Source organism: Phyllobates terribilis, unplaced genomic scaffold, assembly GCF_046119375.1.
Source record: "Phyllobates terribilis strain yellow unplaced genomic scaffold, ASM4611937v1 Scaffold_4__5_contigs__length_816908805, whole genome shotgun sequence".
Classification (NCBI taxonomy): Eukaryota; Metazoa; Chordata; class Amphibia; order Anura; family Dendrobatidae; genus Phyllobates; species Phyllobates terribilis.
The window spans coordinates 555817772-555842420 of NW_027362764.1; the positions used below are offsets into that span (position 1 = coordinate 555817772).

At 42.3% G+C, this 24649-nt stretch overlaps 1 protein-coding gene across 1 annotated transcript in view; it reads right to left on the bottom strand.

The window, feature by feature from the left end:
- Positions 1 to 24649, bottom strand: part of MC5R (melanocortin 5 receptor) — a 200302-nt gene that overhangs the window by 75364 nt on the left and 100289 nt on the right. The window contains exon 2 of the mRNA XM_073676704.1: positions 5890 to 6010. The gene's annotated coding sequence lies outside the window, so the exon portion shown is untranslated. The remainder of the gene's footprint in view (positions 1 to 5889; positions 6011 to 24649) is intronic.

Consider the following 24649-nt stretch of genomic DNA (forward strand, 5'->3'; position numbering starts at 1 on the left):
CTCCTGTTACCCTTATGAAAATGCAAAAGTGGGGGCTGAAAAACATTTTTGTGGGAAAAATGTGAAAATTTTATTTTTACGGCTCAATGTTATAAACTTCTGTGAAGCACCTGGGGGTTCAAGGTGCTCACCACACATCTAGATAAGGTCCCTGAGGGGTCTAGTTTCCAAAAATGGGTCACTTGTGGGGAGTTTCCACTGTTTAGGCACATCAGTGGCTCCCCAAATGCAACATGGCATCGCTAATTATTCAAGCAAATTTTACATTTAAAAAGTCAAATGGAACTCCTTCCCTTCCGAACCCTGCCGTGTGCCCAAACACTGGCTTTCCCCCACATATGGGGTTTCTGCTAACTCAGGAGAAATTGCACAACAAACTGCATAGTGCAATTTCTTCTGTTACCCTTATGAAAATGCAAACGTGGGGGCTGAAAAACATTTTTGTGGGAAAAATGTGAAAATTTTATTTTTACGGCTCAATGTTATAGACTTATGTGAAGCACCTGGGGGTTCAAGGTGCTTACCACACATCTAGATAAGTTCCCTGAGGGGTCTAGTTTCCAAAATGGTGTCCCTTGTGGGGGGGTTTCTACTGTTTAGGCACATCAGGGGCTCCCCAAATGCAACATGGCGTCCGCTAATTATTGAAGGAAATTTTTCATTCAAAAAGTCAAATGGCGCTCCTTCCCTTCCGAACCCTGCCGTGCGCCCAAACAGTGTTTTTTCACCACATATGGGCTATCTACGTTCCCAGGGGAAATTGCACAACAAACTTTGGAGTCCATTTTTTTCTGTTCCCCCTGTGAAAATAAAAAAAATTGGGTCTAAATTAACATTTTTGTGAAAAAAGTTAAATGTTATTTTTTTTCTTCCACTTTCCAAAAATTCCTGTGAAGCACCTGAAGGGTTAATAAAGTTCTTGAATGTGGTTTTGAGCACCTTGAGGGGTGCAGTTTTTAGAATGGTGTCACTTTTGGGTATTTTCTGTCATAAAGACCCCTCAAAGTGACTTTAAATATGATGTGGTCCCTAAAAAAATGGTTTTGTAAATTTTGTTGGAAAAATGAGAAATCGCTGGTCAACTTTTAACCCTTATAGCTCCCCAATAAAAAAATTTTGGTTCCAAAATTGTGCTGATGTAAAGTAGACATGTGGGAAATGTTATTTATTAATTATTTAGTGTGACATATCTCTCTGATTTAAGGGCAGAAAAATTCAAATTTTGAAAATTGCTAAATTTTCTAAATTTTTGCCAAATTTCCTTTTTTTTAACAAATAAATGCAAGTGATATCGAAGAAATTTTACCACAATCATGAAGTACAATATGTCACGAAAAAACATTCTCAGAATCAGGGAGATACATTGAAGCGTTCCAGAGTAATTACCTCATAAAGTGACAGTGGTCAGAATTGTTAAAATTGGCCTGGTCATTAAAGTGCAGACCACCTTGGGTTGTAAAGGGGTTAAAGCCAGAGGTGGTGCAATAAAATACTAGTGATGTATTGGAGTGTTCTTTTGTGTGTTTGTTTTTTATGATTCCATCATTTTTTTCCTCAGAATTGAGTAATTCCATAATTCTTTCCCTCTGCTTGGTCTGAAAAAAATTACCCTTACTGCATCTGAATTGTTTTGTTTAAAATTCATTGTGGTAATGTCTAGAACCAAAATTAGAAAAATGTTGTCTCTGTCCAAATATATATGGACCTAACTGTATAAAGAAACACTGCACAGATTTTTAACTCAGCTTAAAGGGAATCTGTCAGCAGGCTTCAGCTCTGTAATATGACAGCAGCAAGATATAGGGGCAGAGACCCTTGATTCCAAATATGTGTCACTTTCTAGGCTGTGTTTTGCTGTTTCAGTAATATCAGTATTTTATTAGCATGAGATTATTACTAAAGGACTAGGTGTCTTATGATTTTGTCTCAACTGCTGTGTAACCCTGCTTCCGCCTTAGATTAGCTGCTTTGTGTCACTGTATAGTTAGCGGGGTTATTCAGAGCTCAGCATCCTGAGCACTGCTAGATCTGCAGCATTGGAGACAATGATTGTATAAAAATTACACCATGCAGCCTAGTAATTGACACATCACTTCAATCAAAGTCTCTGCCCCAACATGATGCTGCTCTTGAATTACATAGCAAGAACCTGGTGACAGATTCCCTTTAAATATCCTGACTTGCTAGGAAATCAAGTTTTAGTATTTTCAAAGATAGAAGACGTGGCTTTCTCAAGTCAACAGGGATATTCAGCTTTCCCAATTTTTCTGGGGATTTTTTTTTGTAAATCTTATAGAATAGCTAATGCAGAAATAATCCTGAAATAGTGAGATACCACAGTAACTAAGCTTCTTGACTCTCTTTTATTATACTCACAGAAAACAAGGAAAAAACACCATATATAAATGTGTTTGGCACTCTCGCCCAACTCAAGTTCTGCCTGATTAGCTTCATGTGGGATGAGAATAGAGAGACTAGCAATGGTACAGAGTGGGTGCCTTAGGAAGCCAGTGGTGGACCAGGAAGGATCTGCCGTGCTATGGATAACTAAGGGACTGGGTTACTGTGACATTTTATTGTTTTTAATACAATGAATGAGGAATTTGGTGGTTCAGAATCAACACTGCCTCTGCTTTAAAAGTATGATCACATACAGCGGTGGAGCATGAATGCGGTTGATTGTGTCAATGTGTTTCAAGGTTTTCAAACCTCTTTATCAGGACCAAACCACAATGATCATCGAAACGCGTTGACACAATAAACCGCATTCATGCTTCACCTCAGTGTGTGACTGTACTTTTAAACCTGGAGCAGTGCGGATTCTGTACCACCGCATTCCTCATTCATTGTATCATATCCCATTGGTGGTCGTGCAGCAGCCCTTACATGCTTCTATAGGATTTGTGACTTTCACAACCCTATTAGGTGAGCATAATAATATATATTATAATATACTATAATAATTTACACCACTTTGTTACTAGTTAAGACTAGTGATGAGCGAGCATGCTCGCCACTGCTCACTAATCGCCCGAGCATCTCAGTACTCGAGATGCTCGGAGCTCGCCGAGTACTTTCGAGATGCTTGGACGGGAGCTCGGGTCCCCATCCTGCATGTTTGGCGCTATTTAGAGCACCAATCATGCAGGGATTGTCTGCCACTCACTGTAATGTCACAGCCATGGTGGTTGTGGCATTACAGTGATTGCCCAAATCGATGGAAACAGTGCTCACAGTGAAACATGAAAAGCCGGCAATTCAGCAGTGGCATACACCGGTACCCGACAATTTAGAACAGAAAGAATAGAACATCACACATAGATTAGATAGATAGAAACATGTCAGTCACATATATAATAAGTACAGTGACAGTGTTGGTTACTGTGCTTGTCATTTAGTGTTAAAATAAAGGATTTATTAAAAAAAAAAATAATAGTGTTTTCATGCACCCGTCTCTTTAAAAAAGCCGGCTGGCAATTCATCAACGGCATACATCGGTACCCGACAATTTAGAACACAAAGAATAGAGCATCACACATAGATTAGATAGATAGAAACATGTCAGTCACATATATAATAAGTACAGTGACAGTGTTGGTTACTGTGCTTGTCATTTAGTGTTAAAATAAAGGATTTATTAAAAAAAAAATTGGCGTGGAGTTCCCGTAATTTTAGTCTCCAGCGGAGGTTAAGCAGATGGCTGGGGCAGATGTTTGAAGCCTGGGAAGGGGGTAATACCCACAGGTTTCATGCCTCTTGGCATGCTTTTCACCAGTCTTTCCATTCTTTCCAATAGAAAACTGTTCAGTGGTCTCTTAATTTTTGCCAGAGCTGTATATTCCTAGTTACATACAGTACAGACCAAAAGTTTGGACACACCTTCTCATTTAAAGATTTTTCTGTATTTTCATGACTTTGAAAACTGTACATTCACACTGAAGGCATCAAAACTATGAATTAACACATGTGGAATTATATACTTAACAAAAAAAGTGTGAAACAACTGAAAATATGTCTTATATTCTAGGTTCTTCAAAGTTGCCACCTTTTGCTTTGATGACTGCTTTGCATACTCTTGGCATTCTCTTGATGAGCTTCAAGAGGTAGTCACCGGAAATGGTCTTCCAACAATCTTGAAGGAGTTCCCAGAGATGCTTAGCACTTGTTGGCCCTTTTGCCTTCACTCTGCGGTCCAGCTCACCCCAAACCATCTTGATTGGGTTCAGGTCTGGTGACTGTGGAGGCCAGGTCATCAGGCGTAGCACTCCATCACTCTCCTTATTGGTCAAATAGCCCTTACACAACCTGGAGGTGTGTTTGGGGTCATTGTCCTGTTGAAAAATAAATGATGGTCCAACTAAACGCAAACCGGATGGAATAGCATGCCGCTGCAAGATGCTGTGGTAGCCATGCTGGTTCAGTATGCCTTCAATTTTGAATGAATCTCACACAGTGTCACCAGCAAAGCACCCCCACACCATCACACCTCCTCCTCAATGCTTCATGGTGGGAACCAGGCATATAGAGTCCATACGTTCACCTTTTCTGCGTCGCACAAAGACACAGTGGTTGGAACCAAAGATCTCAAATTTGGACTCATCAGACCAAAGCACAGATTTCTACTGGTCTAATGTCCATTCCTTGTGTTCTTTAGCCTAAACAAGTCTCTTCTGCTTGTTGCCTGTCCTTAGCAGTGGTTTCCTAGCAGCTATTTTACCAAGAAGGCCTGCTACACAAAGTCTCCTTTTAACAGTTGTTGTAGACAAGTGTCTGCTGCTAGAACTCTGTGTGGCATTGACCTGGTCTCTAATCTAAGCTGCTGTTAACCTGCGATTTCTGAGGCTGGTGACTTGGATAAACTTATCCTCAGAAGCAGAGGTGACTCTTGGTCTTCCTTTCCTGTGGCGGTCCTCATGTGAGCCAGTTTCTTTGTAGCGCTTGATGGTTTTTGCAACTGCACTTGGGGACACTTTCAAAGTTTGCCCAATTTTTCGGACTGACTAACCTTCAATTCTTAAAGTAATGATGGGCACTCGTTTTTCTTTACTTAGCTGCTTTTTTCTTGTCATAATACAAATTCTAACAGTCTATTCAGTAGGACTATCAGCTGTGTATCCACCAGACTTCTACACAACACAACTGATGGTCCCAACCCCATTTAAAAGGCAAGAAATCCCACTTATTAAACCTGACAGGGCATACCTGTGAAGTGAAAACCATTTCCGGTGACTACCTATTGAAGCTCATCAAGAGAATGCCAAGAGTGTGCAAAGCAGTCATCAAAGCAAAAGGTGGCTACTTTGAAGAACCTAGAATATAAGACATATTTTCTGTTGTTTCACACTTTTTTGTTAAGTATATAATTCCACATGTGTTAATTCATAGTTTTGATGCCTTCAGTGTGATGTACAATTTTCATAGTCATGAAAATACAGAAAAATCTTTAAATGAGAAGGTGTGTCCAAACTTCTGGTCTGTACTGTATATTCCTATGAAACTCTCAAGTTAAGGTCAGAAAACCCATGACCAGACTGTGCCTCACAGTCCTTACATAGACACATGTAATGAAGCTTTATAGGGATAGAATGATGACTATTTGCAACAAGTTTTACATGACTTTCTACATATGCATTTTTGGGTCTCTTTTTAATGCTGCAACACATGGTTCTTGTTTAGTTTAACTGTTGGGCTTGTTTAGAAAAAAGAGAATATCTCATTTATATGTATAAATACAGGATGCGCCATTTATATGGATACACCTAAATAAAATGGGAATGGTTGGTGATATTAACTTCCTGTTTGTTTAGCAGATTTACAACCTAATTGAACATGACATATAAGCCAAACTGAACATGACAATGCAAATGATAGCTCTGAAGTAAACCTTACCTGTGTTTCAGTATTTTGAGATAGAAGTGGAAAGCCATCATTGACCTGGTCATAGTTGGAGAGTAAGTTGTCAGCAGAATGAAAGATACAGTAATGTCAGCATATCAGTTATGAGGCCCATCTGAAAAGAAAAACAACAGTCATTTGATACATGGCTGTAAAAAGATTTAAAGGGCACATGAAAGACACAGTAGACAGAAATTCCAAGACAAAACAGCATAGGTATTACATGTGAAAAGCGTCTGGATTGTTTCTAACTGTCTTATATTGAGTAGAATTTACTTTCACAGCATCATGTGGCAGAGAGCTGTAAAGTTCCAATGCTCTTATGCTAAAAATCCCCTGATTATAACAGTTACAAAAGATTAAAGGAGCACTCTGGCGGTTTAGTTTATTGTTCTTTATGTTACTAATCAATAATATGCATGCAATGAGTGAATTAAAAACTACTTATTGCTGCCTTCAGCCATTTCCAACACCACTATAGTCCTCTCCTGCATAACTTGGTCGCAGTTGTGACCTGTTGGTTCACGCAGCGTCTTCTGGGTGGAATGGAGGATATTTTCTCAATGCAAATATATGAAACTCAGAACGAGACTGTGAGAGCTAACCACACACTAATGATAGGTAACAGAGGAGGCAATAAAAAAAAACGCTGAAGTGCTTCTTTAAAGGTAATTTTCAGAACTATGATATTAATGGTCTTTACAAATGATGGGTCCTTTTACATCAACCTTAAGTAGAAAACAAAAGGACGAATAACAACTACATTACCAATTTAATGTTCAAAGAGATGTACGAGGGTCAGTCAATAAGTAATGCCTCCTATTTTTTTTCTCCTTAAATAAGGTAGTTATGTTAAATATTCAAATTTGGCACAATTCCTCAAACCTTCTTCTCCAATCCACAGCAATTGCAACTTCCTGCACCAACAGGTGGCAGGACTGTATCCGTTTGCAAAATGGCTGACATCAATGTTCGTATTAGACAACGTTCTGTGATTGAATTCTTGCATGCAGAAGGTGAAACGCCCATTCAAATTCATGAGAGACTGAAGAATGTGTACAGTGATGCAACAGTGAATGTCAGTACTGTTAGACGATGAGTTCGTCGCTGTAACACAGCTGAAGGGCCATCACCGTTGGCTGACAAAATGCGGAGTGGCAGGCCAGTAACCGCAGTGACTCCAAGCAACATTCAGCGAGTCGATGACATCATTCGTGGTGACCGCCGGGTGATTGCAGATGAATTGTGTGGCATTATCTGCCTCAGTAAAGACAGTGTGATGAAAATTATTGGACAACTGGGATACAGAAAAGTTTGTGCACGGTGGGTCCCGAGAATGCTTTTTACCATGCTGGAATACATGCCCTTGGTAAACGGTGGACCAAGACTGTGAAAATGGATGGAGATTATATTGAAAAGTGACAAATTAATCGTTAATGTTGTGGTTTTCAACCTATGTAATTGCATTTGAATTTCTTGACAACTAAAAGGAGAAAAAAAAGGAGGCATTACTTATTGACTGACCCTCGTAAAGTCAGAGGAAAGGAGAGTAAGGTGCGGTGCCTCCCAAACCCCAACGCCGTTTCGCTACCACTTCTTCCGAGGGTGTCAAGAGGTGGATGCAAAACGGCATTGGGGTTTGGGAGGCACGGCACCATACTCTCCTTCCCTCTGGTTTTTCATCTCATTGAATTGGTAATGTATTTGTGTGATACATTATAACTTTATATAATTTCAGCTTTATATGAGACATAGTCAATAATGCAGCCAAATTACTAACCATTGGTAGATGTGCAATACAGATACCTCCGCTCTATTGGAGGTTGTTCCCTACCTTGTTTTTTACGTGTGTATATTTTAATTTGTAATTTAATAAAATACTCATTTTAAAGAAGTTGTCCACTATTTTATATGAACCCCCCAATGTATCCGTCCGGGGCCCAAAATTGTTTTTGTAAATACCTTGCGGTGCCTTTCCTATCTCTGAGCGGCGCGATCGCTGGCCGCTTAGAGGCATCAAGTGACCCGTCACTGATGTCATGTCAAGTGAGGCGTGACATCAGTGATGCGCTCCCCGCGGTGGATGCTGGGCTGTGGGCGGGGTTACCCCGTGAGTCACACCCAGCATCCACTGCGCCCTTTCCCAGTGAACGAGGAGAGGGAGAGTGTGCGGTGGAATGTAGAAGTGAGAACCACCTGCTGCAGCCAGAACTTAACGTGACATCAGCGGCTGCAGCTGGGGGTCACATGATGCCTGTGAGCAGCCAGTGATAGCACCGCTCACAGGCAGAAAAGGCACCACAAGGTATTTAGAGAAACACTTATGGGGGATCATATAAAGTAGTGGACAACCCCTTTAAACTCAGCTAGAATCTCTTTAATCCTGCAGCCATTGTTTGACTGCTAGGGATTTTTCATGTATACCACAGATACATGTATTCGGATGCATGTCCACATGTGGTGACCAATGTCTTGCAGATTTAGAAGCAAAATTGTGTGGCCACTGGTCTGCATATGAGGACGTGGTTTCAACTGAATGTTCCTGACACCTAATGAAAACCCATTCAATAACAATAAATTGTGCTAACAGATAATAAAAAAACTGTCTGCAATTAGTACATAGATTACAGTCAGAGCTTTAAAATTTAAAATGATTAATTTGTTTTACATACAGAAGGGAACCTGTCATGTTTCCAAATACTATACACCTGCAGAAGTTAATATCGTTCTAAAGCTTTGTACCTGTTACACTGAAAGCCCGGCTGCCGGGAGAAAATTAACTTTATTCCACCCAGTAGCCTCCTTCTTTCAGTCATAGAGATGCAGCCAACACAATTTCAGTCACTGCTCAGTACATAATAGAGACCGCTGTAACACCACGCCCCGTCACTGACTGACAGATCTAATGCACTGGTGAGCCAGCTGTCAGTCAGTGCCAGGGTGTGGTTACAGGCGCTGCTCACTGTGTACTGAGCTGTGATTGAAGCCATGCCAGACCGACATCTATGACTGAAAGCCGGAGACTGCCAGGAGAAATAAAGTTAATTTCCTTCTGGTATTTCGGCTTTCAGTGCAATGGCCACATGGCTTTAAAGTGCTATTAATCTGCAGATTGACCCCATATATGCAGGTTAATAGCATTTTTGTTTACATGACAGGATTACTTTTAAATTTCATTCAGACACTCATGTAACACCATTTACTGGTCACGATGTACAGACTGGTCGCAGGTCTCTGGACCCAAAGTGGACAGCTACATACAGCTCTGGCAAAAAATTAAGAGACCACTGCAAAATTTTCAGTTTCTCTGATTTTTTCTTTATAGGTATATTTTTGAGTAAAATGTACATTGTTGTTTTAGTCTATAAACTACTGACAACAAGTCTCCGAAATTCAAAGCAAAATATTTTGTATTTATTTGCAGCAGATGATAAAGCGTCAAAATGCTAAAAAAGAAACAGTGCTTTCAGACCTCAAATTACTCATGTTTTAACTCAGGAACAGTTCAGCAATCAATATTTGGTGGACTAACCATGATTTTTAATCACAGCTTTCATGCGTCTTGGCATGCTTTCCACCAGTCTTTCCATTCTTTTCAATAGAAAACTGTTCAGTGGTCTCTTAATTTTTGCCAGAGCTGTATATTCCTAGTTACATATATTCCTATGAAACTCTCAAGTTAAGGTCAGAAGACCCATGACCAGACGGTCCCTCACAGTCCTTACATAGAGACATGTAATGAAGCTTTATAGTGATAGAATGATGACTATTTGCAACTAGTTTTACATGACTTTCTACATATGCATTTTTGGGTCTCTTTTTAATGCTGCAACACATGGTTCTTGTTTAGTTTAACTGTTGGGCTTGTTTAGAAAATAGAGAATATCTCATTTATATGTATAAATACAGGGTGGGCCATTTATATGGATACACCTAAATAAAATGGGAATGGTTGGTGATATTAACTTCCTGTTAGTGGCACATTAGTATATGGGAGGGGGGAAACTTTTCCTGATGGGTGGTGACCATGGCAGCCATTTTGAAGTCTGCCATTTTGGATACAGATTTATTTTTCTCAATGGGAAGAGGGTCATGTGACACGTCAAACTTATTGAGAATTTCATAAGAAAAATAATGGTGTGCTTGGTTTTAACGTAACTTTATTCTTTCATATCAACGCTCCCATATACTAATGTGCCACAAACAGGAAGTTGATATCACCAACCATTCCCATTTTATTTAGGTGTATCCATATAAATGGCCCACCATGTACATGTGTAGTCAATACAAAGGACTGCCACATGACTTATTCCTCCAAAAAAGACCTTACAAAGGATCAGGCGTTCATTACATGTGGAGGAAAGGCAATTTCAAAAGCTAAATGAGAAATAGTTCATTAGAGTTAGAGCAGTCATACTGTGGAATGAGGTAGTAATGGAAGATAACACTGTTCTACATATTTTCAAAAGTTGTCAGGTTGAGTTATGAAATGAGTCATTTCTTAATTATTTAAACCTTCTGAATTCAAATCTGACAATGAAAATGTTTAGTTGGTTCTTGTATCTATGATATTATTATTATTTATTTATATAGCACCATTGATTCCATGGTGATGTACATGAAAAGAGGTTACATACAAAATACAGATATCACTTTTAGTAAGTAAACTAACAATGATAGACAGGTACAGAGGGAAGGGGGCTCTGGCCTTGCGGGCTTACATTCTACAGGATGATGGGGAAGGAGTCAGTAGGTTGGGGGTTTGCAGCAGTTCCGATGTTGGTGAGGCGGCTGCTCCGGTGGTGGTGAGGAGGCAGCAGGGTCATGGCATGCTGTAAGCTTTCTTGAAGAGGTGGGTTTTCAAGTTCCGTTTGAAGGATCCGAATGTGGCAGATAATCGGACATGTTGGGGCACAGAATTCCAGAGGATGGGGGATATTCGGGAGAAGTCTTGGAGGCGATTGGGTGGGGAACGAATAAGTGTGGAGGAGAGAAGAAGGTCTTGGGTGGACCGGAGATTAAGTGAGGGAAAATATTAGCTCAGAGATGTACAGATGAGACAGGTTATGGATGGCTTTGTAGGTCTGTATTATTTTTTTGAACTGGATATGCTGGTGAATTGGGAGTCAGTGAAGAGATTTTCAGAGCGGAGAAGAGGAGGAGTAGCGAGGAAAGAGATGAATTAACCAAGCAACAGAGTTAAGAAGGGACTGAAGAGGTGCGAGAGTGTTAGCAGGAAGGCCACAGAGGACGATGTTGCAGTAGTCGAGGTGGGAGATGATGAGGGCATACACAAGCATTTTAGTAGACTGAGGGTTGAGAAATTCAAAGAGTTTTCCTTTTACTGCTACATATAATTAATGCATAAAAATTTCACTACTTTGAAACATTATTATTGTTACAAATATAAAGATGCAGAATATTTTATGACAATTTTCTGATATTTATTTCAAGGAAACTTAGCAACAATTCAAACAACTAAAACGTGTTTAAACACTAATGTGAATTATTCATTCCATGAATAAGGTTTAGCCGAAACGCGTTGGAATGTGCTGTACCTAAGAGCCGCTATATTGCTCATTCTGTAACTCATCCTTGGCTTTTACAATTTGAAATTAAAAGTGAAGTTTTAACAAGATATATACAACCCTGGTCCTGCTGGAGACATCTTTGCTTGCTTTCTCATTACTTGAACCTTGGTAGCCTGTGACCTGGGCGTCTCCGTTGCAAGACTTCGTTGGGACTGGATGAGTCTGGCTATTACATGGTGAGCTGACATACGTTTTCCTTTTCCCTTTCCCCTTGTTTTTTCATCCTTTCCTAATGGGAGGCACCATGCAGAAACAACAATTGGTAATGTTATCGGTTGGCTCTCTCCAGATCATTGGGATTACAAAAGGCATAGGTTGCCTCTTCGCATGCAACCACTAGGTAAGATGTGATGCACATCTATTGCAGCATATGAGTGGAGGCGAACTGTTGTCCTGATCTCCTATTCTGCAGCAAAAATACAGGTTGCAAGCTTTTCTTATCATGATTGTCAAGTTTTGCCTTTGTGATGCAAAAGTGACTTCTCCACATACAGTATGTAGCGAAAACTATCCGCTTTGTTAATGCAAGAATGATGCATATGTGAAAAAACATATAGAAACATGTCAATATGCTAAGAAATCCTAACACTGCATACCTTACATTGAGAGCTTTTATAAAAGTTGGTGATGCAACTGTAATTAAGATTACATCATCTGAGCTGAGTTGGCATTTTTTGATTGGTCACCCTAAGATGATAGAATATTGAAGACTCAATAGACTAAATAGATGATGTAATAGACTAGCTACTAACAATGCAATAATGATGATGAAATAATAAAAACGCAATTTTTTATAAGGCTGCATGAAAAGTGTCATAAGTAATTAAAACCTCCTCTGTGTCTTGAAAATTAAAGCCAGTCAGCAAATTTAAGCATCGCATTCATTTTCAGCACCACAAAATTAGTTAGGTTCAACTGTTTTCATCTCTGAACCAATTTGGCTTTAGAAGGTTGCAAAATGACAGCATTTTAAAAAGGACTGGAAGCTTTTCTTAAAACAAATGGCATTGTGGCCTATACATAATCTATTGAAAGAGAATGTATAACTGGGGGAGAAAAGTTCTATGCAATTATGTAAACCTTTTGGATAACTAGAAATTGTGTGCAAAATATTCTTTATGTTAGAAACAGTTTATGATATCTTTAAAAATCCAAAGCATAGCATGATTGCAATTTTAAGCAATGATCCATTCCCACACACTATAATTACAGAATAGAATCAGTGAACTAATTACATGGTTTACTATACAATAAATAGAATATATGAATCTGAGTGTCTCTAATATTAAATGTGCAGATGGCACTAGGCGTAGAAGAAATGACAGGGAGGATAAACACTTATTCTTCTGGAGAAGCAAAATAACTTTTCAAAATTCTGGCATATATTTCAGTATTAATTGATCTCAAACTAAGCTTCTGTTACATATTCCATTGTTCAACTCCATAAAGTACTATGTTCACCACAAATAAACACAGACACAATTCCTTGCATATCAGCTATTTAAGATGTGACTATTTGGTAACAATTAATTTATTAAATCTTAAATTAGGATTTGTAATTATTATGGTTCAATTGGGTCTTTTGATGAATATCCACAATAAAGGATATGCACAACTTCTGGGTCTATTATTTTTTGCAGTATGCTTACAAATTTTAAACTGCTTAACTTCTTCTATGACCCTCTGGTACACCGAATAGTGATGAGTGAGTGTATTCCGTACTATTCACTATTCACACGGATAGTATGGTATTCGGGTTACTCGTTATTAGAGATGAGCGTTGTTCGACTTGAACTGTTCGCCAATCTCAAATTCGATCAGTTTTGGGCGGTGTTCGAGCTGTTCGGCAAACACGAACGATTTGAGAAAAATTCGGCTGTTCGAGGTTATGTTCGATAACTGTTCGTGCACCAAAATCATAACTGGATTTTTTCTCAGTAATGATGAAAATTAATGTTAATACGCAGTTTGAGTGTACAGCGGGGTGGGGGGAGGGGCAGGGGATGGATCTCTGCAGGAATAATGAAGATCTCCATTTTTTTTTCTCTTTCCCGCATTTACAGTGGGGAGGTGCAATCTGTCAGCCTATCAGCAGCGCACACACGGAGAGAAGTGCTTTTTTTCACACAAGCAAGGGCATGTGTCATTGGCAGTGTATGTCACATGTCCTTGCCCTATAAGACCCAGCCATTTTCCCCGTCGCCACCATTTTCTCACTGCTGCAGCTGCGTGTTGGATGGCACCGCTGTTGCTGTGTGCGCTATACCTTGTTAATTTCAAGCCACTTTTCGCACAAATATACAGATAGCTTGGGAGTAGGGAATAGTTGTGATTGCAGTCCTTTTAAGGACTAGGTTACAGCATTTCCTACGACTTTTATCAGGCTGGTCTGTGCTCTTAAATAGATAGATTGTGGGAGTAAAGACTAATTGTAATTGCAGTCCTTTTCAGGACTAAGTTACATCAGTTCCTATCAGTTTTTGCCAGGCAGGTCTGTGCCAGTGCTGTGCAAGTTTTCTTCACAGCATTTAGCTGAATCTAGCAAAGCTAATCCTTTTTGGACTATTGCAAAGTGTGTTAGTCAGTGGAGTAGCCTATCTGTGTTGCAAGATACACCACCTGTGTATAGAATACCAATTTTTTTTACTGCACTTAGTGAAGTAAAACCTTTTGGGCATAGCATCATTCTATTAGTCCATCTATACTGACCTCCAGCAGGTTGCAAATTGAATATAATTTTTTTCTGCATCTAGCTCTGAAAAAATATTTGTCCTCCTAGCAGTGTGTGGGACTTGTTCTACTAGTCCATCTATACTGACCTCCATCAGGTTGCAAATTCAAAATAATTTTTTGTCTGCATCAAGCTCTGAAAAAATATTTGGGCTTCTAGCAGTGTGTGGGACTTGTTCTATTAGTCCATCTATACTGACCTCCATCAGGTTGAAAATTAAAAAAAATTTTTTTGTCTGCATCTAGCTCTGAAAAAATATTTGGCCTTCTAGCAGTGTGTGGGACTTGGTCTATTAGTCCATCTATACTGACCTCCATCACGTTGCAAATTAAAAATATTTTTTTGTCTGCATCTAGCTCTGAAAAAATATTTGGCCTTCTAGCAGTGTGTGGGACTTGTTCTATTAGTCCATCTATACTGACCTCCATCAGGTTGCAAATTAAAAATAATTTTTATCTGCATCTAGCTCTGAAAAAATATTTGGGCTTCTAGCAGTGTGTGGGACTTGTTCTATTAGTCCACCTATACTGACCTCCATCAGGTTGCAAATTAAAAATATTTTTTTTCTGCATCTAGCTCTGAAAAAATATTTGGCCTTCTAGCAGTGTGTGGGACTTGTTCTAATAGTCCATCTATACTGACCTCCATCAGGTTGCAAATTGAATATAATTTTTTTCTGCATCTAGCTCTGAAAAAATATTTGTCCTTCTAGCAGTGTGTGGGACTTGTTCTACTAGTCCATATATACTGACCTCCATCAGGTTGCAAATTCAAAATATTTTTTTTTCTGCATCTAGCTCTGAAAAAATATTTGTCCTTCCAGCAGTGTGTGGGACTTGTTCTACTAGTCCATCTATACTGACCTCCATCAGGTTGTAAATTAAAAATAATTTTTATCTGCATCTAGCTCTGAAAAAATATTTGTCCTTCTAGCAGTGTGTGGGACTTGTTCTACTAGTCCATCTATACTGACCTCCATCAGCTTGCAAACTGCATATAATTTTTTTCTGCATCTACCTCTGAAAAAATATTTGGGCTTCTAGCAGTGTGTGGGGCTTGTTTTATTAGTCCATCTATACTGACCTCCATCAGGTTGCAAATTAAAAATAATTTTTATCTGCATCTAGCTCTGAAAAAATATTTGGCCTTCTAGCAGTGTGTGGGACTTGTTCTATTAGTCCATCTATACTGACCTCCATCAGGTTGCAAACTGAATAGAATTTTTTTCTGCATCTACCTCTGAAAAAATATTTGGGCTTCTAGCAGTGTGTGGGACTTGTTCTATTAGTCCATCTATACTGACCTCCATCAGGTTGCAAATTAAAAATATTTTTTTGTCTGCATCTAGCTCTGAAAAAATATTTGGCCCTCTAGCAGTGTGTGGGACTTGGTCTATTAGTCCATCTATACTGACCTCCATCAGGTTGCAAATTGAATATAATTTTTTTCTGCATCTAGCTCTGAAAAAATATTTGTCCTTCTAGCAGTGTGTGGGACTTGTTCTACTAGTCTATCTATACTGACCTCCATCAGGTTGCAAATTCAAAATAATTTTTTGTCTGCATCTAGCTCTGAAAAAATATTTGGCCTTCTAGCAGTGTGTGGGACTTGTTCTATTAGTCCATCTATACTGACCTCCATCAGGTTGCAAACTGAATATAATTTTTTTCTGCATCTACCTCTGAAAAAATATTTGGGCTTCTAGCTGTGTGTGGGACTTGTTCTATTAGTCCATCTATACTGACCTCCATCAGGTGGCAAATTGAATATAATTTTTTTCTGCATCTAACCCGGTCAATAGTTTTGGCCTAATACCACAGTTTGGCCACTCAGCTCTGCTCGGTTCCCATCCATTGTTTTTTTGTGGAAACAACTCCAGAGTTGTGAATTAGTTAATCACCAAAATGAGTGGAAAAAGGCCTGCTGCTGGTGGAAAGGGGAATAGGCGTGTTGGGAAGGGGAAAAAAGGTTGTGTCCGTGGGGTAGGTGTTAAAGCAACAGTAACATCTGCAGAAGAAAGACCATCTTCCAGCCAAACTAAAATGTCTACTTCTTTTAGCGGACAATGTGATAAGATCCCTTTCTTACGGCCACGCCAATCGCTACAAATTCCAGATGAGGCACAAAAACAGCAGGTGCTTCAATGGATATCAAGTGTTCATTTAAGTGGGCTCTCCTCCACATCAACTTCAACATCACAAATACTCCAGTCCTCAAAGGTGTCACCCCAATCGCACTTGCTTACTCACAGCTCCCAAATCTCCAGCTGCCCATCTGAGTATGAGGTAGAACAGATGGTTGAGTCTGCAGAGCTGTTTACTCATACTATAGCCTGGGAATCAGAGGTCGGCTCCAGCGCTTCTGTGAATCCAGACAAGGAAATGATCTGCACTGATGCCCAGAATCTTTATGAGTCAGATCCAGGAGCAGACGCTGAAGGTTCTGACCATAATGTAGACCATCATTCCCAAACTGTAACTCCTGTTGGTGGAGACAATGAGGAAGACGATGATGAGACTCAAATACCTGATTGGAGCGACAACTTTAGTCTTTTGTCAGGGCAGGAACAGGTTGGCTCTGAGGACGACGGGTGTGATAACGCACAGGGTGATGATGATGAGGTTGGAGATCCCACTTAGAGTCAACCCACAGTCAGCCAAGAGATGAGGTCAGCAGAGGAGGTGGAGGAGAATGCTAGTGACGACGAGGTCAGGTTGCGCCTTCCTGGACAGAGACGTAGTACTGGAAGCACGTCAACAACTGCATCCTCAAACACAACTCTGCCTCTCACCACAAGTCGTGGTGGCTCTTCAGGTCGCATGGGTGCTAAGCCTTGCATAGCCTGGGCATTTTTTCAGATCGATAAAGATGACCCAACTCGTGTTATCTGTAACATTTGTCAGCAAAAGCTAAGTAGAGGCCAAAAAATACATAGTTTGAGTACTTCATGCATGAACCGGCACATGGACATGAAGCATAAGTTGCAGTGGGAAGCTCACTGTGCTACAATGCGGCCTAGCCGGCCGGGCCAACCACCGTCTGCCATATCTTGTGCATCCGCGGCCTCTTCATCCTCTGTGACTGGGGGGACAACAGTCACACCTGTTGTGGGGCGCAGACCTGCCACCTCTTTACCCGCAACAGCCAGCGTGATTGGCAGGTCATCATTTTCTTTGGAGGTGGTAACACCAGCTGGTGTTGAGCGCTGTCCGACATCGATAGCACCACCTTTGGATCAAGGCAACCTAACATGTCCGCCTGCATCTTCCTCACAGACCGGCAGTTTGCCGGGGACACCCTTATCAACCCAGTCTAAGCACAATAGCCAGCCCTCGGTCCCTCAGATGTGGACAAGTAACAGACCATTTCCTCCTAGCCATGAGAAAGCTAAGAGGTTGAATTTCACCATCTGCAAGCTCTCGGCTACAGAATGCTGCCTTTCTGCCTGGTGGACACAGAGGATTTTCGAGACCTTATGTCCGTCGCAGTGCCCCAGTACCAGATGCCCAGTCGGCACTACTTCTCAAAGAAAGGTGTGCCTGCGCTCCACCAGCATGTCGCACACAACATCACCGCTTCTTTGAGAAACTCTGTGTGTGACAGGGTGCATTTCACCACAGACACTTGGACGAGTAGGCATGGACAGGGGCGTTACATGTCGCTGACTGGGCACTGGGTAACTATGGTGACAGCAGGACAAGGGGCTGCTGTCCAAGTCTTGCCATCCCCACGAGTTGTGCGTCAATCCTCTTTATCTCAAAGTTCCTCCACTGCTTCTGCCTCCTCAACCTCCTCTCGGTCCTCCACCTGCACCCAAAGCCTGTCTGGTCATGCCACAAGCTTTCTAACTGCGCAGAAGAGATCCTGCACACCTCCTTACTATGCTGGCAGTAGGGCTCAACGTCATCAGGCGGTTTTTACTTTGAAATGTCTGGGAAATGTGAGTCACACAGCTGAGGAGTTGTGGTCAGCTCTGGAGAACCAATTTCATGAATGGTTGTCTCCACTGGACCTGAAACCAGGGAAGGCCGTGTGTGACAATGCTGCAAACCTGGGTGCGGCCCTTCGCCGGGGCAATGTCACACACGTGCTTTGTATGGCTCACGTGTTGAACCTGGTTGTCCAGCAATTTTTAGCCCACTATCCCGGACTAGATGGCCTTCTGCAGAGGGCACGGTCGCTGTGTGCTCACTTCCGCCGTTCGCATCCCGCAGCTCAGCGACTTACATCTCTACAGAAGTCGTTGGGCCTGCCACTTCACCGGCTAAAATGCGATGTGCCTGCCCGGTGGAATTCAACTCTGCACATGTTGCAGCGACTGTGGCAGCACCGACAAGCCCTGGTGCAATACGTTCTGACGTATAGACTGGGCCAATGAGATCCAGAGGTGGGGCAAATCACGCTGGAGGAGTGGTCTCAGATCAGGGACCTATGCACCCTTCTGCACAGTTTTGAAATGGCGACGAAGATGTTTAGTGCTGACGATGCCATTATCAGCATGACTATTCTGGTGATTTACATGCTGGAGCACATGTTAAACAGAATTCGGAGTCAGGTGGTGGCACAAGAGGAGGTGGAGGAAGTAGAGGAGGAGGAGTTGTATGCGGAAGGGCTAACATCTGCAAGGTCCAGACGGTCGGCAGCACCAAGGCGGCAGGCATGTGAGGGTGGGGGAGATGGTTTTACCAGGGCGCATGGTAGCAGCCAAACTAGCGAGGAAGGTGCAGGAGCCCAGGAAGAAGTGGAGGACGAACTGATGGAAGACTCATCAGATGAGGGAGACCTTGATCACATTGCTGTTGTGCGAGGTTGGGGGGAGAGGACAGAGGAAGGAAGCATGATTTTTACCTCGCCACCAACACAACAGGGACTTGGTGCTCCTGGATGCGCAACACACATGAGTGCCTTCTTGCTGCACTACCTGCAACATGACCCTCGAATTGTAAGAATTAGAAATAATCCTGAATACTGGGTTGCCACACTGTTAGATCCCCGGTACAAAAGTAAATTTGCAGAAATTATTCCTGCCATAGAAAGGGATGCACGCATGCAGGAGTATCAGCAGAGACTGTTGCAGAATCTTACATGTGCTTTTCCACAAAACACCATTGGTGCACGTACTGAATCTCACAGTTCCAACTTGCCAACCGTGGGACCGTTGAGTGTTCAGCACTCAAACCGTAACAGAAACACAGTATCTGCTGGTAACATCAATTTTGCGGAATCATTTCACCACTTTTTTAGCCCATCCTTTGCAAGGCTACAGGAGACAAGAATTCTGACACATAGTCAACGCCTAGAGATGATGGTACAGGAGTATCTCCAAGTAAACATTGAAGCCATGACTGTGTCACTGCACCCTTGCTCTTTTTGGGCTTCCAATCTGGATAAATGGCCGGAGCTAGCCACTTACGCCTTGGAGATCTTGTCATGCCCCGCAGCCAGCGTTCTGTCTGAACGTGTGTTCAGCGCTGCTGGTGGTGTGCTGACAGATAAGCGCACGCGGCTCTCCACTGATAATGTAGACAGACTCACGTTTATAAAGATGAACAAATCATGGATCCGAAACGACTTTTATACCCCTGTGTCATCCTGGGGAGAGTAAAAGCTTGATGAATGGTTAAAATCACCTCACCAACCATTTTAAGCTTTCAAATTACTAATCATGTTTATCTGTATCTTGGCTGGAAAATTATTTGGGCTTTGTAGCAGTGTGCAGTACTGATTCTATTAGGCCATCTATACTAAGCTCCACCAGATTTAAAATTACTAATCATGTTTATCTGTATCTTGGCTGGAAAATAATTTGGGCTTTGTAGCAATGTGCAGTACTGATTCTATTAGGCCATCTATACTAAGCTCCACCAGATTTAAAATTAATAATAATTTTTAGCTGCATCTAGCCCGGAAAATAATTTTGGGGCTCCGAGATGCGCAAGACACATAAGTGCCTTCTTGCTGCACTACCTGCAACATGACCCTCAGATTGTCAGAATTCGAAGTAATCCTGACTACTGGGTTGCCACACTCTTAGATCCCCCACACTCTTCGATCAACCTTTTCATTTTAATAAATTTTTGAAATTATAAGCATTAGCAGGTTATTAGAAACTGAAATCAAACAGTTTTCAACTCAAAACTTTATTCTAGGTGATGTTACATTTGCACATAGGACCCCTTGTTCGAAAGGAGCTTCTGAACTCTCTCGTCCATTGAATTTGTCAGGTTTTGGATGGTTTCTGCTTCAATTGTTTGCATGAGGACAGAATACCCTCCCAGAGCTGTTGCTTAGATGTGAACTGCCTCCCGCCATCATAGACACTCCTTTTGATGATGCTCCAGAGGTTCTGAATGGGGTAGAGGTCAGGGGAGCATGGGGGTCACACCATAAGTTTGTCCCTTTTTATGCCCATATCAGCCAGAGATGCAGATGTGTTATGTGCAGCATGAGACGGTGCATTATCATGCATAAAAATTATCTTGCTGTGAAATACACGGTTCTTCTTCTTGAACCATGGCAGGAAGTGCTGTTTGAGAAACTTCACATACATTATGGAGTTCATCTTTACCCCTTCAGGGATCCTAAAGGGGCCGACAATCTCTCTCCCCATGATTCCAGCCCAAAACATTATTCTACCTCCTCCTTCTTGGCGCTGTAGCCGTGTTTGCGTGGGGTGTCCATCAACCAGCCATCCTCCACTTCATCCATCTGGACCATCGAGCGTTGCACGGCACTCATCCGTGAACAAAACAGTTTTGAAATCTGTCTTCATGTAATGTTTGGTCCACTGGAGCCGTTTCTGCTTGTGTGAAGTGGATAGAGGAGGTCGACAGGATGGCGTATGCACAGCTGCAAACCTCTGAAGGACCCTGCATCTTGTTGTTCGGGGGACGTTGGAGGCACCAGCAGCTTCAAAAACTTGTCTGCTGCTATGACAAGGCTTTTTTTCCGCTGCTCTTTTAACCTGACGTAATTGCCTGTAGGAAAGAGTCCTCAATTTGCCCTTATCAGCACGCACACGTGTGTACTGTGAATCAGCTACATACTTCTTGATTGCCAAGACACTTCATCCTGATCATCGCACAATGTTGATTGTAGTCATGCCTTGACCTAAACACTCCACAATTTGTTGCTTCTCAGCAGCCGACACATCCTTTTTCTTTCCCATTTTGGCAGAAAATGTAGGCTGGTTAATAATGTGGGACAGCCTTCTTAAGTAGTCTTGCCTTTCATTGGACACACCTGCCAAACTAATTAGCACAGGTGTCTGCAATTGCTTACAGTGATATAAAGAGCCCTGACACACATCACCATCAATGAGTTAAACTGACAAACAAACAAATTCTTCCCTTATCACTCCTAAACACTTTTTGCATAATCTTTTGGAACACAGTGTACATGTGCTTTTCCACAAAACACCAGTGGTTCACGTAGTGAATCTTACAGTTCTAACTTGCCAACCGTGGTCTCTATGGAGTTGTTCAATAAAGGGCCCAAAATTAAGATAACATAGATGGGAGAGGTCTCTATGAATAGGAATTCCTAAGTATTTGATACCCTGTGAGGGCCAGGCAAAGGGAAAGTTGGACTGGATGGAATCCTGTATGGATTTGGGGAGGGAGACATCGAGGGCCTCAGACTTCGCTGCATTGATTTTAAAATTTGACCATGTAACAAAGTGATCTATTTCAGCCATAACAGCAGGGATGGATATATGTGATTGAGTGATATATACTAGGACATCATCAGCAAATAGAGAGCACTTGTACTCGGTGCCTCCCACCTCAATCCACCTAATATTGGGGTTATGGCGAATTGATGAGAGCAGGTGCTCCATCACTAGGATGTATAAGAGAGGGGACAGAGGACATCCCTGCCTTGTCCCATTGGTGATTATGAAAGGTGATGAAAATGTTCTGACGCGCCCCCAGGGCCTTGGGACACCCGGAGCCGGACCCTTTTTGGTGGATGCTGGTGGTTGTAGTCTCCATGGCAGCGACCCGGTTCCATGGCTCAGGGCGGTCAAACCAGTGGCGGAATTATTTATGTGGTTTTGATGTTTAAATGTCCGACTATGCCACCCGTGGATTGCGGTCAGAGTGAACCGCCGCTGCAGGGCAGACCGCTGAGGCTGGTGTTGTGGGTGCAGCAGAGCATAGCATAACTCCCCATGGGAGGAGTATAGCCTCAGGGCAGTGTATGCGGAGGATGGGGGTGATGGTGCAGGGCAGCAGCAGTAACGACACGGAGTCAGTGATGCAGTCCAGGGCCTTTACTCACAGTTCTTATTATCCAGACCACGTCTGCAGATAACGGCTGCCCACGTCGTACTGTGCTCATCAGGTGAGGGGCTCAGACAACTCACAGATAACTTTGGAGCGCTTCACAGGACCTTCTTTGTGTGTCCTTTGTCTGGCCTTTCTTACCAACCCTTCTGTCCGGCTGCCTCGGGCCTCCTCTTGGTAAACTTGGTGCCAGTTTCCCTGACCCTATGTGGTGCCTTCCTAGCGGGTGTAGCGAGGGGCTGCGCCACGTAAAATGTCACAGCCTCCGGTTTCTAGCTGAGGGTCGTTTCCCACCTCCACTAGTTTCGGGGACCGGTCTCCCCCTTTGGCCTGACCCCTCCACGCAGGTGGATTCGGGCGTGCAGTGGTGACTCGCACGTCCGCACCCCTGGGATCCCTTCGTTCCTCGTTCCTGGAGCCTTCTCCGCTCCTCTTCCTTCCTTCTCCCTCTTCCAGGCCTGGGCCTCTGTGACTAGGCCCGCCTCCGGAGCAGAGCTCATGCAGAGCCCCTGCTCCTTGTCACTTCTGCTCAGACTTCTCTGCACTGAACTAAGATGGTGCCCACCTTTTATACTCCCTTCTCAATGCACCCAGGAACTGCTTCCTCCCTGCTTCTGCACTACAGGGTTCCCCTTCCTCAGTGTTCCCTCCCCCCACTCCAGCCAGGGACAGGGACTGTCGTGCCCATCTCAGGGGCATGTTGGTCGCCCTGCCCCACGGCAATGTGGTGTAATGCATGCAGGTGTCGGGTCCTGATCCACACTCCATCCTTACCTGAGAGTGAGATATCACACCTCTGGGTGAGGTGCAATACCTCTGTAGCAACCGAGCCCTCAGGGTGCTACAGTTCCATTTATCTTCAGCCTAGGTGACGTATTGCGATACAGGGCCGTGATTTTGGCTATAAAAGGGTCCCCTAGAACCCGACCCCAAACTTTTTAAGAGAATAATATATGGCGTGCCCGGAGACTTTATGGAATGCTTTCTCAGCATCCAACGAGAGTATCTAATTACAAATTTTTAACTGCATCTAGCCCAGGAAATACTTTGTGCCTAGTAGCAGTGTCTGCTAGTCAGCGGATTATCCCGGCTGTTAAGCAAGCTACACCACCTGTAGTTTGGACACTTAATTTTTTCAAAGGAAATGCTTCGGGACCACGGGATACTCAGTGAAGAGCATCAGGAGGCATCAGAAACGCCTTACCGCGGCTGTCAGGTACACATGAATTGGCCAATTTATGCGCTAAGATTTCTCATTTATTTACAGCAGTAATGCTATTCATTTTCCATACTTCATATTTCATGCGCTAAAAAAATTTTTCAAAAAATTTTTCATTTATTTCTATTTTTTACAGCAGTTATGCTATTCATATTTCATATTTCACATCTATATACTCAGTGTTACAGTGTGCTACTTTATTTGTTCATTATATATGGAGGTAGCTGCTCTTAGTAAGCACCTGTTCACACCTAGTTTTTGTAGTGGAAGTGCCGTCATTCTCTTTGTTACTAGATTTAGCGTTGACTGAGCACTCCACCCCCACCCCCATGCCGCAGGTGGTTTTAAATGCATCAGGATCTGTCTTTCCCACACATAAGCAGACGGAGGTCTCTTAGAGAGGTATTCACATTGGTAGGTCCTGACATCGAGAAACGCCTTACCGCGGCTGTCAGGTACACATGAATTGGCCAATTTATGCGGTAAGATTTGTCATTTATTTACAGCAGTAATGCTATTCATTTTCCATACTTCATATTTCATGCGCTAAAAAAAATTTTCAAAAAATTTTTCATTTATTTCTATTTTTTACAGCAGTTATGCTATTCATATTTCATATTTCACATCTATATATTCAGTGTTACAGTGTGCTACTTTATTTGTTCATTATATATGGAGGTAGCTGCTCTTAGTAAGCACCTGTTCACACCTAGTTTTTGTAGTGGAAGTGCCGTCATTCTCTTTGTTACTAGTTTTAGCGTTGACTGAGCACTCCACCCCCACCCCCACGCCGCAGGTGGTTTTAAATGCATCAGGATCTGTCTTTCCCACACATAAGCAGACGGAGGTCTCTTAGAGAGGTATTCACATTGGTAGGTCCTGACATCGAGAAACGCCTTACCGCGGCTGTCAGGTACACATGAATTGG